Raw genomic sequence first — 17,053 nt, forward strand, 5'->3', positions numbered from 1 at the left:
TTAAAGAGCTTCACAGACAAGAAAAAGCTAAAGGTGTTCATCACCACCAAACCAGTATTACATGAAATGTAAAAGGGCATTTTTTTAAAAAATATATTTTTATTGATTTCAGAGAGGAAGGGAGAGGGAGAGAGAGATAGAAACATCAATATGATGGAGAATCATTGATTGGCTGCCTCCTGCAAACCCCCCACTGGGGATCGAGCCGCAACCCGGGTATGTGCCCTTGACTGGAATCAAACCTGGGACCTTTCAGTGGGAGGAGGAAGAGCGGGAGGAGGAGGGAGAGGGGGAGGGGGAGAGGAGGCGGAGGAGAGATAAAAATTATGAACAATAAAATGGCAATATATACATATCAACAATTGAACCTAAAAACCAAAATAAACAAACAAGGAATCTAATGAACAAAATAAACTGATGAATAAAATAGAACCAGAGGCATGGAAACATGGAACAGTTGGATGAATCTCAGAGGGAAAGGGGTGGGTGAGAAGAGATTAACCAAATAACTTACAGCATGACCTATGGACACCAACAATAGGGTGGTAGAGGCCTGGGACGGGGTGGGAACTGTGTGGAGGGGGACAGTGGGGGGAGAAAGGGAACATCTATAATACTCAATAAAGATCTTTTTTTAAAAAGATGACATGTGATTACTTTTATTTCTTTGACCACCATGAGGCAGAACATCTTCCCAAGTATTTATAAAGTATAAGCCTGCTCTTGTGAGCTACTAGTTATACTAATAATGATCCTCCGGAGACATGGAGGCCCAGAGAAGACAGGACCTGTCTGCGGTCACATGGCATATTTATATTAGGGCCAGAACGAGTCTAAGACCCTGAGTGACTCTCCTAACCCCCACACCCAGTAGCAGGTGAATTCCAACAGCACAGGATTAAGATTTAAGAACAGGGAGCAGCAGACCTCTAGAGAACATCACAAAAGGTACCCCCTTGCAGGCAAGAGCCATTGCCAGCTCATCAGGCATCCTCCTAATGGGAGAAAAGGAGCCTTAAGAGGTTTGACTGGTATCTGTGGAAAACTCTAATACACCACGTCTGTTGGAATGTGGGCCAGCACCTGCCACAAACTCCCATTCTATGTCCATCTGGGAGTCCTCTGGGGTGTCACCACTATCCACCACGCAGGCCCAGCTCACCGGAGAACTAGCCAAGCTCTGGGATGCTCTGAGCAGGCCAGGAAGAACTGCACTGCGCCAGCTGAGTCACTGGAGCACCTTTTGGTTCTAGGCGAGAGGAAGTAGTCTGGGTCCAACAAGCCCCTCCATGTCCAGGAAACATATGCACATGTGCACACACACACTAGGTATCACCTCTGAGGATGCAGGCATGGCCTGCTCTTTCATCAAAATCACTAGATCTAATTCTGTTGTCTCCCAGAGTGTAAGAGTTCTATTTCTGGAATTCTACCACCATAATGATGTTCCCCAGCCCTGAGCTGTCCTCTGTACCTACAGCAGGCGCTGCTACAGGCCATCCACACTCGGAACATGTGCAGGGACGCTTCCACTCCAGGCACTGACCACAGGCACCAGAACCCCTTCTCCCACCCCTTTCCTTGGGGAACTGGGCCCTACTGCTCCTCTGTCTTCTCCCGTCCCCTTCACATCCACACTCATCCTTTTGCTACCTTCCTGAACTGAGGCAGAGACAGGGGTAGGCCCTTTGATATGAAGGAGAGATTTCTGAAAAAATGGCTCGAGAAGATTTCCAAAATTCAAACCCCAGTTCCCCACCACTTGCCTCCCATTAAAAAGCCAAATGTGCATCTCCACAAACCTCCATTGTCTAAGGTGCAATAAAAACTACAGGAATGAAATATTTTTAAAAAGTCACGTCTGAAAGCCAAACAGTTTTTCAATAAATGCATACTACAAAAATTAGTCCAGCCGGTGTGGCTCAGTGGTTGAGCATCAACCCATAAACCAAGAGGCCTCTGGTTGATTCTGTCAGGGCACATGCCTCGGCCGCAGGCTCAATCCCCAGTGTGGGGGTGCAGGAGGCAGCTGACCCATGTCTCTCTCATCAGTACTTCTATCTCTTTATCCTTCTCCCTTCCTCTCTCTAAAAATCAATAAAAACGTATTTTTTTAAAAAAAAAAATGCACACTACACATATTTATGCTACAAACACAAACGTGGCATTGAGATCTCAGCCCCTGGAACTTGGCTGTTGGGCAGGTGCCCGAGTATGGGCTATGAGAGGCTAAGATCCGTGGGTTTGCAGCTCCCAGCAGAGGAGAGCAAGGCAGCTTTAAATGAGAGAAAAGTTTTAAATGAAGTCCTTGTGTAACAGCACTGGCACACCTGTTCAAGGCCCACTGACATTTAGCAACAATCACACCCGATACAGGCTGAGAGGGTAGTGTATTCCAGGAACACACTTCTCTTTCAAGCTTTGTGGGATTGCACAAGTCCAAGAGACATCACTGAGGAAGGACCTAGAGCAGCCGTGGGCAAACTACGGCCCGCGGGCCGGATCCGGCTGTTCTATCCGGTTCTCTTGCTCTCCCCTCCGCTCCTTTACTTTGAATTTATATTAGTTCACACAAACACTCCATCCATGCTTTTGTTCCGGCCCTCCGGTCCAGTTTAAGAACCCATTGTGGCCCTCGAGTCAAAAAGTTTGCCCACCCCTGGAGGGTAATTCTCACACCACCATCAGAATCAGGTCAACATTCTCTGGGCGCAAGCATGAACTCAGTCCTCAGACCAGCCTGCAGGTGGCTCTTTGGCATCTTCATTTTAGAGAAAGTCAACCCAACTCAGTTACATGCCCAGGGTCACAGAGCCTTGTAAGTCAAATGTTTAGATGTTTTCAAGGGACTCCTCTGAGCCTTCAATTCCCATTCACCAGTTTTCAGGCAGTTCTGGGGATGCTGGAAAATATCTCACTTAGCACTAGAAAAAAGTGATGTGCTGCTGCCCCAACCCCGATGGCTCCTACTTTAGAAGCCACTGGCCCCTGGGAAGCAGAGCCACTCCAGAAATGTGTGTAGGGCAGAGGCTGGGTTTCTGGGGCTTTGAGGATCTAACTGACAAAGATCAATGTCCCTTGACTGCATTTTCAGGTTGAGGCCCTGCCTGGAAGAAAAAGTCCAGGGCAGGAGGCAGCGTGGGATGACTTAGAAGGCTCAAGACTCTCGAGTACACACTGAGCCTGCAGCTTCCTCATGCTGTTCACTGTAATTCACATCACAGGCCTTCATTCTTGAGGGGATCAGCAAGATAACTTAGGATGAAGAGGGCCACAGGGTGAAGTTCCAGGGGAGCTGGGGACAGACTTAGGTGAGCCTCAAGGGATAAGGGGATGTTGTGTCCAGGAGAGGGAGAACATGAGTGGTCTCTGGGACCCTTATATATAAGGGAAGGAAGAGAGGGTGGCCTTGCATGTGCCCCTTGGTCCACTGGTGGATGGTACGGGGACCACTTAAGGCCCAATCTGTTCCCTGCACCCACAACCAAACACAGCCTAGCACTCACTGTGCTTTTATGTAGGAGGGAATTATTCCAGTCACCCTAAAATGAGATGAAGCCTGCTTCCATGTCTGTTTGTGGACCCACTACCTGCCCACTCCCTACTGCAATCTCACCTCACCTGTCCAAGGGCACAGGCTTCTGGGCGTGAGAGTGGGGCAGGACAGTTCTACCAGGCACAGGTCCAGGCACTTTGTGCAAAGCCACACCCTCCCCACCTTCCCTCCTCAGCCCAGCAGCCACTGCAGAGCCTGGGCTTGCTCAGTGCTGATCTGTTCCAGAGTGGAAACTTTTGCTTGCACCCCAATATTGGAAGCCCAGCGTCAGCCCCTCCCTCTCTGGAGCCCTCATACAGCTCCACCATCAGCATCTGTCACAGAGACTAATCAGGCCTCATATACACAGAGCAGCTCTTGAGTTTCTTCCAGCTAAGCTGGGATGGACCTAGGGAGGATTTTCCCAGGTGTGGGGATGAAAGTGATGTTCTGACACTCCTGCTGTGGGTTTTAGGGTTCGTGGTCATAAAACTAAGTAAAACTGCTTTATTACCCACCACATCAACCCCAATCCCAGGCCCTGTCTTTATCCAACACAATGCTCTAAGCAGCCACTGAGGAATGTGACAGCTCCAAGAAAAGGATGCAGCCTTCCAATGCGGAGCCAGGATGGCAAGAACCCAAGATACCCCCCTCCCATTCACAGGGCATCAAGGGTTTGTCAGTCCACCAGTTAATGGGCAAACAGGGAGAGCATGGAAAGAGTATGGAGCTCTAGAGTCAGACAGCCCTGGCCTTGAATTGTGTGAATCATGGACCCTCCCTGAGCCCGTCTTCCTGGGGACCTGGGACTAGAACCCCTTCCTTTTGGCCGGCTGCGTGAGAGCAGTGATGATGACACCTGCCCAGTACCTGGCAGACTTGCTGTGCAGGGGAGAAGAATGCTTTAAGGTGAAAACACGTCCACTGAGGTGATGAATTAGACAGTGATATTAAAAACCTATGAAATAGCCCTGACTGGTTTGGCTCAGTGGATAGAGCGTCGGCCTGCAGACTGAAGGGTCCCAGGTTTGATTCCAGTCAAGGGTATGTACCTTGGTTGCGGGCACATCCCCAGTAGGGGGTGTGCAGGAGGCAGCTGATTAATGTTTCTCTCTCATCGATGTTTCTCTCTACCCCTCTCCCTTCCTCTCTGTAAAAAATCAAAAAAAATATATTTAAAAAAACACCTATGACATTAAAACCACTAAACTGTGTGCACACTTTGAAAGGGTGAACTGTATGGTGTGAATTATATCTAAAAAAAAAACAACCCCAAAACCCCAAACCCACACAAGTTCTCTTTGTGCATGCTCGATATAAATCAAAGAGATGGCGAATCTTCGCCTCTAGAATTAAAGCTTGACAGAAAGGCAAGGCTTTCCTTCATTATAGTTTTGTTGTGGGTTTTTTTTTTTTCATAATTAAAAACAAAACTTTGAAAAGAACACAATTGTAGGATAGGTCAGTGAGGGGCAGCTTTGATTCCTAGTGACACAAGGAAAAGGGGCAGGGTCTCCACCTCCTGGTGCCCAATTTCAGCTGCTCTCTCCTCTGGGTGTCCCCATTTCCCAGAGAGTTCAAAATACAAGACCTCTGGGCCCTGGGAAACACTTCTGGCATTCTGCTCTGCTCCCAACTATTCATCACTAACTGCAGAGAACGCTGTGTTGATCCAGGGCTAAAGCCCGGCCAAATGGCAGCCTAAGGCAGCCCAGGCAGGCTCCGGTGGGAGATGGATATGCTCCTCACTGGCTACAGCCACTGCTGCAGACTTGATTCTACAGTGTAAATTGTCCTGCACATTGCCATGGGGTTCCAATCCTGCCAGTCTCCCCGCCCCATCTTTCACCCCAGATAGGACCTGTAATGGAAACACACCAACACCCCCTTCTTGAGGAAGGCCCAGCCTGAGAGGGTTTGTTTGAAACTGAGACCCATCTACACATGAGTGGGTTCTCCTGGAGGACTGAGGATGGGCGACCAGAGCTTTTGAAAACTTTTGGTCTCAGGAGCCCCGTTACACTCAATTATTGATGACTCCAAAAAGAATTTGTTATGTGGGTTATATTTATCAGTACTTACCATGTTAGAAATAAAAAATGAGTAATTTTTAAAAGTACTTATTAATTCATTAAAAATAATAAACTCATTACATGTCAATATAAATAACTTAAATAACTACTTTCTGAAACAAATTTAATGAGAAGATTGGCCTTGTTTTACATTTTTGCAAAACCTTTAAATGTCTGGCTTAAAAGAAGATAGCTGAGCTCTGCTATTCTAGCCAATTTGTTGTGATATGGGATTTTGATTGTAGTACTTGAGGAAAATCCAGCCTCTCACAGACAAGTGGTTAGAAAAGGGAGGGGCAGCCAAAACCGGTTTGGCTCAGTGGGTAGAGCGTCGGCCTGCGGACTGAAGGGTCCCGGGTTCGATTCCGGTCAAGGGCATGTACCTTGGTTGCAGGTACATCTCCAGTAGGAGGTGTGCAGGAGGCAGCTGATCGATGTTTCTCTCTCGTCGATGTTTCTAACTGTCTATCCCTCTCCCTTCCTCTCTGTAAAATATCAATAAAATATATTTAAAAAAAAAAAAAGAAAAGGGAGGGGTATTTGAAGAGTCTTTCAGATAACTACAGATATTCTTCAATACTATACTCAAATTTGACAAGTTTCTTAAAGGTTGTAATATGGAACCTGAATCCTCAACAATGATGATTAAACTTCATTGGCCTACCTTCCATTGTAATGGATATTTTACACATGCATGATTTTGTAACAGCATGCATGGGCCATTGGAAAATATTAGCTCACAAGTATGAGCCCTGATCATGTAGATTTAGCAATGCTGACACATTTCATTATATAATATCCTCCTCAAAAAATTCACATTGTTAGCATCCCCCACCAATCTCCTCAGCAGAGCCTAGCAGGAAGCTCTCAAGGTCACAGTGGTAGATAGAAGTTTTCCAAAATTCTAACTAATTTTTATTTGAAAGGTCAAATTGTATCATTGGCAACAAATAGAATAACAAATCTGTCATTTGGTAACATCTACAAAACAAAGGTGAGTTGTTATCCTTGAAGTAGCAGGCTCACTGAGTTCATTTTCAAGAAAATGTCTGCTAAATCCTTAAGTCTGAATAACCACAGTCTGTGAGTCAGTTGTTCTCTTAAGTAAATATGGAGCACAAGGAAACAGCTATTTCATCAGCTCACAACTCAAACTGCACCTGTGGTTTCCCTAGAGGCAGGCAGCATACTTCACGTGTGTGCTTTCTGTGTGCCTCACACTTCATCACACAGAATATTAAAAAGTTGTGTACTTGAAGATCAAGATTTAATAAAGCTAAAGATTTTTACTGCTTTCTCTTAAATGAAACTGGCATGGTGTGTGTTCATGTGCATGTATGGTGAACACAATTACAGCAATGACTGGCAGGGTTTGGTGCCACTGCCTTGGGTGGAACTCAGCCTAGCTGGAGTTTCACTCCCCCACTTTGCACACCAATGTAACACCAACACAATAAAAAAGGGCAACAGGATAACATCTCAATGCTTATAAAAATAGAAACGTCTCAGGAAGCCTCCAGGAAACTGCTCCTCACCTTTAAAGGGCCTGTGCTGTGCTAGAGGAACCCCCACAGAATGTGAGGCAGAGGGACAAAGAGCCCTGAGACAGAGAGTGGACTGTCCTGGTGAGTCCCTAAGCCTGCTGCTGTGGCACCAAGGCCCCACCCCAGGGATGCTTGCTGCAATGCGCAAGGCTTTAAAGGAAGCAGCAGACTAGTTCAGACCCAGCTCTACCACTTTCTAGCTGTGTGACATCACTAAGCCTCAGTTTCCTAATTTGTAAATGGGGCACTCATGTTTACTTCTCAGGATTGGAGAAAGGTTTACAATAAACAGTATATGCAAAATGCCCAGAGCAGCTCAGGGCCTAGCACACAAGAACACTGAATAAACAGCACCTGCTATTGTCATCATTCATAGTGAATGACTTCCAACAGGAAGGAAAACAAAACAGGCACTGGAGCCTCTGCCAGGGCAGCTTCTGTTCCCACAAAGGGGGGATCCTGGTGTGCGCTCTCCACAGGACCCTGGGGGACTTTTAATCAAACCCAGCTTGCTCAGCTAGCCCAGCAGAGTTCATCTGCAGCACAGCCAAGTGGAGGACACGTGCTCTGTGGGGCTCCTGAGACAAGCATTGGAAAGGAAGAAACACTAGCAATCCTCCTACAGGGCCTAAAACACTAGCATCACTCCTTTCAAGGGGGCTGCCTGGAGCGTATGGTCAGTGATGCCCTGGGAAAAGTACTCTGCCCACAGATCCTGGGCACCCACCTGAGATGCTGGTGGCAGGAGCTGCAGGGCTGCATTTCTCAGGGCTGGACTGGCCTGCTCCTGCCTCTCCCCAGAGGGGCTCACCCTCCCTGCAACCATAACACCAGGATGCCAGATGGCCTCAGAGGGGCTCCTCTGTTCCCAGGAGGCAGGTTCTAGGCATCTGGCCAGGAACAGGGCTTTGGGCTTTGCTGGGAAAACTGAAAGGCAGCTCCCATCTGCTGAACAAAGGAGGCACCCACTGCTCTGAGAGGAGCAGAGGCCCAAGAGGGAAACCAAACACTCTGCTAGGCCCCCTGGGTCTCTAGGGCCACCCAGAGGATGGGGTAAGAGGAGCATACTCTGCCTCTGCCAAACATGCAGACTTGTCCCTTCCCAGGAGGCCTGGCCCACACGACTTCATTATCCACACTACACCTGCCCACCTTGGAGGCTGCATGAGAACTGAGACATGGATGTGATTAGCCATGAAAGACCATGCAGTGTGAGATGTCTTTACATGGTGTTAAGATGGAAAAAAGGCCTTCTTTTTTTCTTTGCTGTGGACTTTCACAATTTACGAGAAGCACCTGGTAATTAAACCCCAAGTCTGTTAGCTCCTCTGATTCAAACAGCCCCGCTGTTCAAACTGTAAGACAAGTTACTCTCAAGGCTACATTCTTGCATCCCCCTCCTCCCTGCTGTTTTTTACAACTCAAGGATAATTAGTAGAAAGTTCCCTTCCCCCCTTTCTCTTCAAATAAGCCTCTTTTGAACTCTTCATAACTTTTACTCTAAGCATGTTTTACAGGTCTGGAAAAATACTGATAAGACACCTCCCTAGGACATCTGCCCCTGCCCCACTGTCTCCTGAAGAACTAACAAACTACAACCACCTTGATGTCTACTCAATTTCAGCCCCCAAACCCCTCTCTCTTCCTTGTCACCTAGCAACAGCAGCAAGGCTTTAAAAGAGCACACGGCTGTTTATTTCTTGCCTTCTTATTGATTTGCAATGCACTGGCTCATTCCTCATTGGGGTAAGTAAAATAAACTTCCTCTCTGCATTTCTTCTTTTAGTTGTGAATTCTTTCACAGCCCGAATCACCAGCCAAAATAACAACAAAAACAAATGGGGCACTTATTTGCCAGGAATGACTGCTGATTCCCTGGGCAATGCCACATACCGTCCTGTTCCTTCAAATCCCCCAGCCTGGGCTTAAGAACAGTTTGTGTGGTGGCCATTTAACAGAGGCCCTTGGAGTGGGGGATGGTGCTTCCTCTGGGCATAACCAAGTTTGTTCGTGGTATCAGTTTGTAGTACTGACTTTGTGCAGGGTGCAGGTTGGGGAAGAGGCAGGGAGAGTGAGAGGTGTTGTCCCTGTCTTCCAGAAGATTACAATCAAGTTGGGGAGACAGGTGTTATAATCACACCAAAACCCAAAAACCTAATTACAAAGTGTCACCAATGGTGTACAGAAAAGTCTAGGGGACTGTGGAAGTACAGAAAATCAGACCCAATGCAGGAGTCAGGGAACATCTCTCCAAGCAAGCCGGAAGGAGGAGGTGGAGTTAATGGAACCAGCAGGCAAAGGAGGGGAAGGGAAACAGCGGAGTGGTATATATAAACAGGTGGTCCATAACTGAAAAGCTCCCATTGTAGACTCCCAATCGTTACCGGATTCTAAGGCAGGAGGAATAGGGAAACTGAGACAGGAAAGTTAAAACAAAGACCCAACAGTATGGGCAATTTGTAACCAGCTTGTAAATAATAAACCCTTATCTTCCCCAGCCAAGGACACCTGAGAACAAATGGTTAAAAGCCTCCCTAACAAGCCGAAACCGGTTTGGCTCAGTGGATAGAGCGTCAGCCTGCGGACTGAAGGGTCCCGGGTTCGATTCCGGTCAGGGGCATGTACCTTGGTTGCGGGCACATCCTCAGTGGGGGGTGTGCAGGAGGCAGCTGATCGATGTTTCTCTCTCATCGATGTTTCTAGCTCTCTATCCCTCTCCCTTCCTCTCTGTAAAAAATCAATAAAATATATTTAAAAAAAAAAAAAAAAAAAAAAGCCTCCCTAACAAGAGATGGAGGAAGGAGGGGGGAGGGGGAAAGGAAAAAAAAAGGCAGTTTTACTCCCTAAGGCAGCAGAAAAGCCAGCAGTCTTGAAGCTTGGCGAGATAAAGTTGCCAGGTGTTTCTCATGAATTCTGGAAGGCCACAACAAAGTAAAGAGAGACCTTGAGAATTAACCTGTACCAAAATATTCAACAAAGGAATTTTGAAATGTATAGACAGGAGGGTATATAACGCCTTGGACCCTCACCCAACTCACCCTTCAGATTATCTGAGAGCCCATCTGCACTTCATAAGCTAGATGTACAGGTTGCTTGCTTTGCCTTTTCAATAAAGGTGCATGCTTTAATTGCTTTAATAGACTGGCTTTTCACAGCGCAATCAAAGTTTATAAGAGAAGACAAGGATGGAGGTTGGCGTCAGCCCTCTCCGACTGAGTCAGGGGGCTGTCCGGTATCACCTCTCTGGTGTCAGTGAGAAGTGCCTCTAACACAATGACTTGGCTTTCTCTAGCTCACACCACCTCCACCCTCAGAGGTCGCCAGCTAGCTCAGCAGGCCCTCGGGCTGCAAAGTTCTAGCACTGGCAGAATCGGGAAATCCTGAACGCAGCCCATTTTCCATCACTCTTCCTGATGGAAGCAGGATGAGCGCGCCAATCCCTCTCAGACAGCATCACATGTGGCTGTGAACCATTTATTTTTACACTTGAACATGGGTATATCTGATGCCTTGGGAATTTTAAATATTTCAAAACAAGACACAGAAAGGACCAGAAAGCAGATCTTATTTTCCCAAATGTCTCCTCCTACCCAGCCCTGCATGTTCCCCCCTGATCAGTATCACAACTCAGAGCTGATGTATCAGCCTAAGCCCTAAATGTCCACAGGAAGGCTCATGCCCTGATGTCACAGGCTAAGCTAGAAGGGCAGAATCCTCCCCACTGGAGAACTAAGTCTCACATCAGCCAACAGGCTCTCTAACTTTCTAGAATCTGTTTTCTCACCTGTGAAATGGCAGCAGCAGCCCCTGACCCACAGAATTGTACTGAGGCACAAAAAAGGTCATGTATGAAGAGCACGTAGCTCAGAGCCTGTCACAGTGTTCAACAGATACAAATCATTGTTTGCATTACTTGTATTTGTGGAGACACATGTAGAGTATGAGAAAGTTAGTGCACAAGAGAAAAAGAACCAAGAGAGATTATATAGGTTGCTCTTAATCAGAAGCAAAATCAAAAGGCATGTAGGTCTCAAAGAATGGTTCTAAACTAAAAAGCAGTAAGATTTCTAGGAACTAAGATGATGATGACAATACTAGTTTATACAATTCACATCATCCTAAATTCTTGTCAAAGCCTTGGCAAACCACTCTGACTCCCATGAGAGAGCTCCAACAGCACATGGGCCTCAGCAGTGCAGGTTAGTACCACTGGTCTAGAGGACAGTTTTGCTACCTGTACATTCTTTTTTACTCACTTCCATTTCCAGGCCTTTGTCCTAGAGATAAATGAACCTGTGAGCAAAGATTCACATGTGTGGCTCAGTGGCTGAGCAATGATCCATGAGGCAGGAGGTCAGGGTTTGATTCCCAGTCAGGTCACATGCCTGGGCTGTGATCTCCAGTGATTCTCTCATCATTGATGTTTCTCTCTCTCCCTCTGAAATCAATAAAAACATATTTTTAAAAAAATGTTTTTAAGTATCATTGTTTTGATATTCAACAAACGGGACAGGTTAACCATCTGGTTTACTCATACAATATAACTGTATTCACCCCTGCAAAAAATAATATAGATCTATTTTTTTTTTAAGTATATTTTGTTGATTTTTTACAGAGAGGAAGAGAGAGTTAGAAACATCGATGAGCTGCCTCCTGCACACCCCCCACTGGGGATGTGCCCGCAACCAAGGTACATGCCCTTGACCGGAATCGAACCTGGGACCCTTCAGTCCACAGGCCGATGCTCTATCCACTGAGCCAAACCAGTCAGGGCTAGATCTATTTTTACTGATTAAAAGCTGGTTTTGATATAGCACTGAGTGAGTGAGTTACAGGACAGTGAAAAGCCAGGAAAACTCCAGGGCAAGAGGAATAAGGCAACTGACACAGTAAAGTTAAAATAAGGCCAAACAATGTGGGCAATTTGCAGCCAACTTGTAAACAACAAGTCATTATCTTTCCCAAACCAAGGACACCCCTAACCCCTGCATTGAGTGCAAATGATTAAAAGCCTCCCTAACAAGAGAATGCAAGAAAGAAGGGGGAATGGGGAAATGAAAAAAAAAAAAAGAAAAAAAAAAGGCAGTTTTATTTTCTAAGCAGAAAAGCCAGCAGTTTTGAGGCTTGGCAAGATTAAATTGCCAGGTGCTTATTATGAATTATGGGAACGACACAACAAAGTAAAAAGGGACCTTGAGAATTAACCTGTACCAAGATATTCAACAAAGGAATTTTGAAACCTACAGACAGGAGGGTGTACAATGCCTCGGACCCTCACTCAACTCGCTCCGGGGATTAGCTGAGAGCCCATCTGAGCGTGTTCGGCCAGATGATAGATTTGCTTGCCATGCTTCTTTAATAAATTTGATTGCTTTAATTATGTTAATAAATTGGCTTTATCACAACACAATCAGGGTCTCTCATTTAAATTCATTCATATGGCCCTGGCCAGTTTGACTCAATGGATAGAGTGTCAGCCTGCAGGCTGAAGGGTCCTGGGTTTGATTCCGGTCAAGGGCATATGCCTGGGTTGCAGGCTCGATCCCCAGTGAGGGACATCCAGGAGGCAGCCGATCAATGATTCTCTCTCATCATTGATATTCTCTCTCTCTCTCCCTCTCCCTTCCTCTCTGAAATAAATAAAAATATTTAAAAAATAAGTTCATTCATATGAAAAGACAAGCACAGAGGGTACGGACAGCCCTCTTCCTTCAACTCAGGGGGCTGTCTGTTAGAGGTGCCGGTGAGAGGTGCCTGTAACAGAAGGCATATAAAAGTAGTATGTGTATTGTTATTCTACTTTAAAAGTGTGTTTTTACATATACAGTTGACCCTTGAACAATGAGTTTGAACTGTGAGGGTCCACTTAAACAGATTTTTTCCCCCAATAAATACTGTAAAATTATTTGTTTCTTCCTTATGATTTTCTTAACAGTTTTTTTCTACATTACTTTATTATAGGAATACAGTATATACACAGTATATGCCCTGGCCGGTATGGCTCAGTATGGCATCGTCCTGTGTACCAAAGGGTTGCGGATTTGATTCCCAGTCAGGGCACCTGCCCAGGTTGTGGACTCAGTCTCTGGTGGGGGACATGCAGGAGGCAGCTGATCGATGTTGTGCTCTCACATTAATGTTTCTCTCTCTTCCTCTCTAAAAGTCAATAAACTATTCTTTTAAAAGAAAAATAACACACACAAGATATGCTGACTGTTCATGTTATGGGTAAAGCTTCTGTTTCAATAGTAGGCTATTAGTAGTTAAGTTTTGGGGGAGTAAAGAGTTTTACGTAGATTTATAACTGTACGTGGGGGGTGGGGGGTTGACACCCCTATCCTCTGCATTGTTCAAGGCTTAACTGTATATTACATACCAAATGTTAAGAGTGCTTTTCTCTGCAGAGTGGGATTTTAGATGATTTCTTTATATATAAACACACATACAGAAACTTTTTATGTGTAGTTTCCAATTTTTCTAGTATGGTCAACTCCAACTCCTTTGACGTTCCTTCCTCAAAATGGTCACTATAATTGTGCTAAGTTTATGTGTATTCCTCCTCAGTCCAGAAGCATGACTTTTCCCACAGGAAAAGAAATGCTCCAAGGAGCACTAGCTGTTTGCTCATTTTCCTCTCATAAGATGGTGTGTGGTCTTTCCATTGCTTCCATATGAGTTTGGTAGCATGATTTGTTCTCTGTACCAGGTCACTTCCCAGTGTTCCAGTAAAACTGAGGGTCTAGACCTGTTGTTGAGGCCAGCCAAGGTAGTTCTAGCCTCAGAGACCCTACCTGGAGAGCCAACAGGTCACCTGGCAGACAAGAGCAGGTAAGAAAAACCCAAGAGACACAATAAACCTGAGACTGATGAGGTTACAGGGCTTGCCCAAGGCCACTAGTTGGAGCCAGTGCTTACAATTCAGGCCTTCAACTTGTCATTCAGCCACCTCCTCCCGCCTTCAGGGCTGCCTCTCTGGCAGGATGGGACTCAGGAGCTTGGTTCTGTGTTCTACTGTTGGCACAGAAGGAAGTACATACAGACAGGAGAGGATGAGGAGTAAAGGGTGGAAAAACAGATACAGCTGCACCCACCAGTGAATAAACAAGTCATCTGCACCTGTTGGACAGGCAGAACTTGGTAACTAAAAGACGGACTAATTTTAGAATTGCAATGAGTCTAAACAGCATTAGTTAGGCAATCAAAACAGAGCCCCGAAAACAAAAAATCCTTACCTTTGCCTTCAGGAAGCTGACACAAAACGAACAGTCTTTGGATTGACTCTATTTTCATCAGTTATCTGAGATCATGACATACCATTCTGACCCAGGAAAAAGTGCAAGGCCTTTTAGTGCAGCCAAGCCACGTGGCTACTACACAGTCCCTGCCACCCAGTTGGAAGAGTCTTATTTCAGACACAAATGCCTGTTGGCCTAGCTGGCCCAGGGGAGGAGCTCAGCCTGCAGCCAGGCCTTGCCCAAGTCCCCCAGTCCACAAGGGAGAGCAAACCTCTACACTCCCAAGAGAATAGCTTTGTCTTTCTGCCTTCACATGCTCAGAGCTCCTATATATATCTGAATATATTCTACAGTCTCCTCATTCCTCTCAGTTCATTGAGGGCCCTGTCTCTGCATTATTTCAATTCCTAATTTTACAGGGGAATCTCAATTCTTTTTTTTTTTAATATTTACATTCTTTATTATTATTATTTTTGTTAATTCTCACCTGAGGATATTTTTCTATTGATTTTTTTTTTTTTTTTTAGAGAGAGTGGAAGGGAGGGGGAGAGAGATTGAGAGAAACATCAATGTGAGAGAGACCCATTGATTGGTTGCCTCCCGCACGCATCCTAACCAGTGCCAGGGATCAGGGATCGAGCCTGGAATCAAACCCAGGACCCTTCAGTGTGCAGCTGATGCTCTATCCACTGAGCCAAATAAGCTAGGGCTAATCTCAGTTCTTTTAAATAAAGTACTGCTGGGTGAGGAATATTAGTTGTAGTAACTTTAGTGGCAGTGTGGCAAGCTTCAAGAGGTCACCTGGATGGAATCAGTCAAAAGAAAAAAGCCCAAAAACTAGTAGACATTTAGCAGATAATTATTCCTGGCATGAGATCTCATAATTGCAATGGTCGGATGTTGCCATAAACATCCTTTTAAAGGGAACACAGTAAGAAGTCGTGTGACAGGACCAATGAAAAACAAAACAAAGATAAGTAGAACAGTCCAGTGGATGCGCTCCAGTAGCCAGGAGTGCTCAGCCCGCCTGCACTGCCAATCACATGGGCTGGTGTCTATAACAAGACATGAAGTCTACAAAGGTGAGATGGAGGAGTGGGAACAAATCTAATCAGTATTTTAAATTATGTTACAAGAGATAATATATGGAAGCTGAACTAAATTCATATCACTCTAAAGGGACATCTGACTTGAAGAGTCTACCCCTGGCCGTTGAGATAGAACTATTTTGGATCTTCTCCTTGGAAAAATGGGAGCTCACATTATATTTGGCCATGTGTATATTACTCTATGAGTCATACATCAGACCACCTTTCAGGCTGAAAACGTCATTAGAAATCACAAAGTCCAATTCTCAGCTGCCATTCATTTAGTCTTCAAACACTTACTAAGCACCCTCCAAAAGCAGGACCAGTACACTGCTGAAATAACAGTGGGCACGGCAAGCGCCCTCCGGCTGCTCTGTGGCTACAAGAGATGCCCTGACTCACGCCCAATGCCCCTTCAGCTACACCATCTCTGCCTTGTCTTTTTTTCACACATTCACTAAAGTGTTTTTCAAAAATGCTTAAGCAGGATTTTACACTCCCAACAAAGTTCTTTGCACAGTGTTATTCCATTGTATGAGTTTACATGGATTTCATGCACCCAGGACAAAAAGAGAAAAAAACACTGAAATGATCTGACCCGTCCCGATTTTATCTCAGAGAGGACAGGGCTCAGAAGGGGAACAGAACCAAGGAATGCACACACTGTCTCCTCAGGGGAAATTTCAGTGCCTCTGAGCTCACAGGCCACTCAAGGACTTTATGAGATAGGACCAACTGACTTTAGAACCTAACTACTGAATATTCAGTTGGGAATCAACTCTGTATTCAAAACTGTATTTCCCACACTTGGAGTGTTGGAGCACAGATAGACCATGGTCCCTACACCTTGGGACTACACCAATATCTGCCTTAATGGGTCTTCCACGGGGGAGGGGGCTGTAAAACACAGCCCTAGGTCAAATATACAGTACATCAGGTATGGATGCTCGCTGTGGAGGAACAAAGAGCAGGAAAAGGAGTGCTGTGGCCTGCTGTTTTAAGGAGGGAGGCTTTCTCTGAGCAGGGAACATTCAGACAGATGAGACAGAGGTGAGGAGCAAGCCTTATGTGAAGCTGTGGAAAGAGAGGCTAAGTTCAGCCCGGGGGCTGAGTAGAGTGGATGCCAGGAGAATGTGAGGAACTGAGGGAGAGAGGCTTAGCGGGCCGCTCGGGGAGATGTGCCAGGTCCTCAGCTACTGAAGGACATCCACCTTTACTCCGAGTGAGATGAGGGCCTGAGAAATATGGCTGTCCTACTTTTGTCCCATGGCTCTCCACATCCTGCACTGTGCCTAGTGTTCTAACATGAGTCCCTAAGAGTCCTGATACCAATAGGTGGCTGCTGGAGGTGGGGAAGCCTATAGGGCTTGGGCCCCACCAACAGTAGGCACAGCTTCCCTTTGGCCAGTTTGAATGGGGCTACACTTGGGGGAAATTGGTCACAGCATGGCCTTCGTGCTCCCCAGGCAAATCAGGTAAACATACATGTAACCTGACCTGTCCACATTGGACAGATACTGTAGCCTGAACTGAGTGATGGCCACAGTGATGGTCACGTGAGGCCTTCTATCTGCAG

General features: G+C 45.9%; 1 protein-coding gene across 9 annotated transcripts in view; it reads right to left on the reverse strand.

Annotated features, from left to right (window-relative positions):
* Positions 1-17,053, reverse strand: part of CDIP1 (cell death inducing p53 target 1) — a 34,863-nt gene that overhangs the window by 11,828 nt on the left and 5,982 nt on the right. Inside the window, exons 1-2 of one of the 9 annotated variants that reach the window (XM_080681643.1) lie at positions 14,387-14,474; positions 14,070-14,165 (exon numbers count right to left, since the gene is read on the reverse strand). The exons of 7 other annotated variants lie outside the window; for them this stretch is intronic. The gene's annotated coding sequence lies outside the window, so the exon portion shown is untranslated. Of the gene's footprint in view, positions 1-14,069; positions 14,166-14,386; positions 14,476-17,053 lie in introns of those variants that run through there. One more of the 9 variants, XM_080681644.1, reaches the window with a different exon arrangement.

This window comes from Plecotus auritus (genome assembly GCF_963455305.1).
Source record: "Plecotus auritus genome assembly, chromosome: 7".
In the NCBI taxonomy this organism is placed as follows: Eukaryota; Metazoa; Chordata; class Mammalia; order Chiroptera; family Vespertilionidae; genus Plecotus; species Plecotus auritus.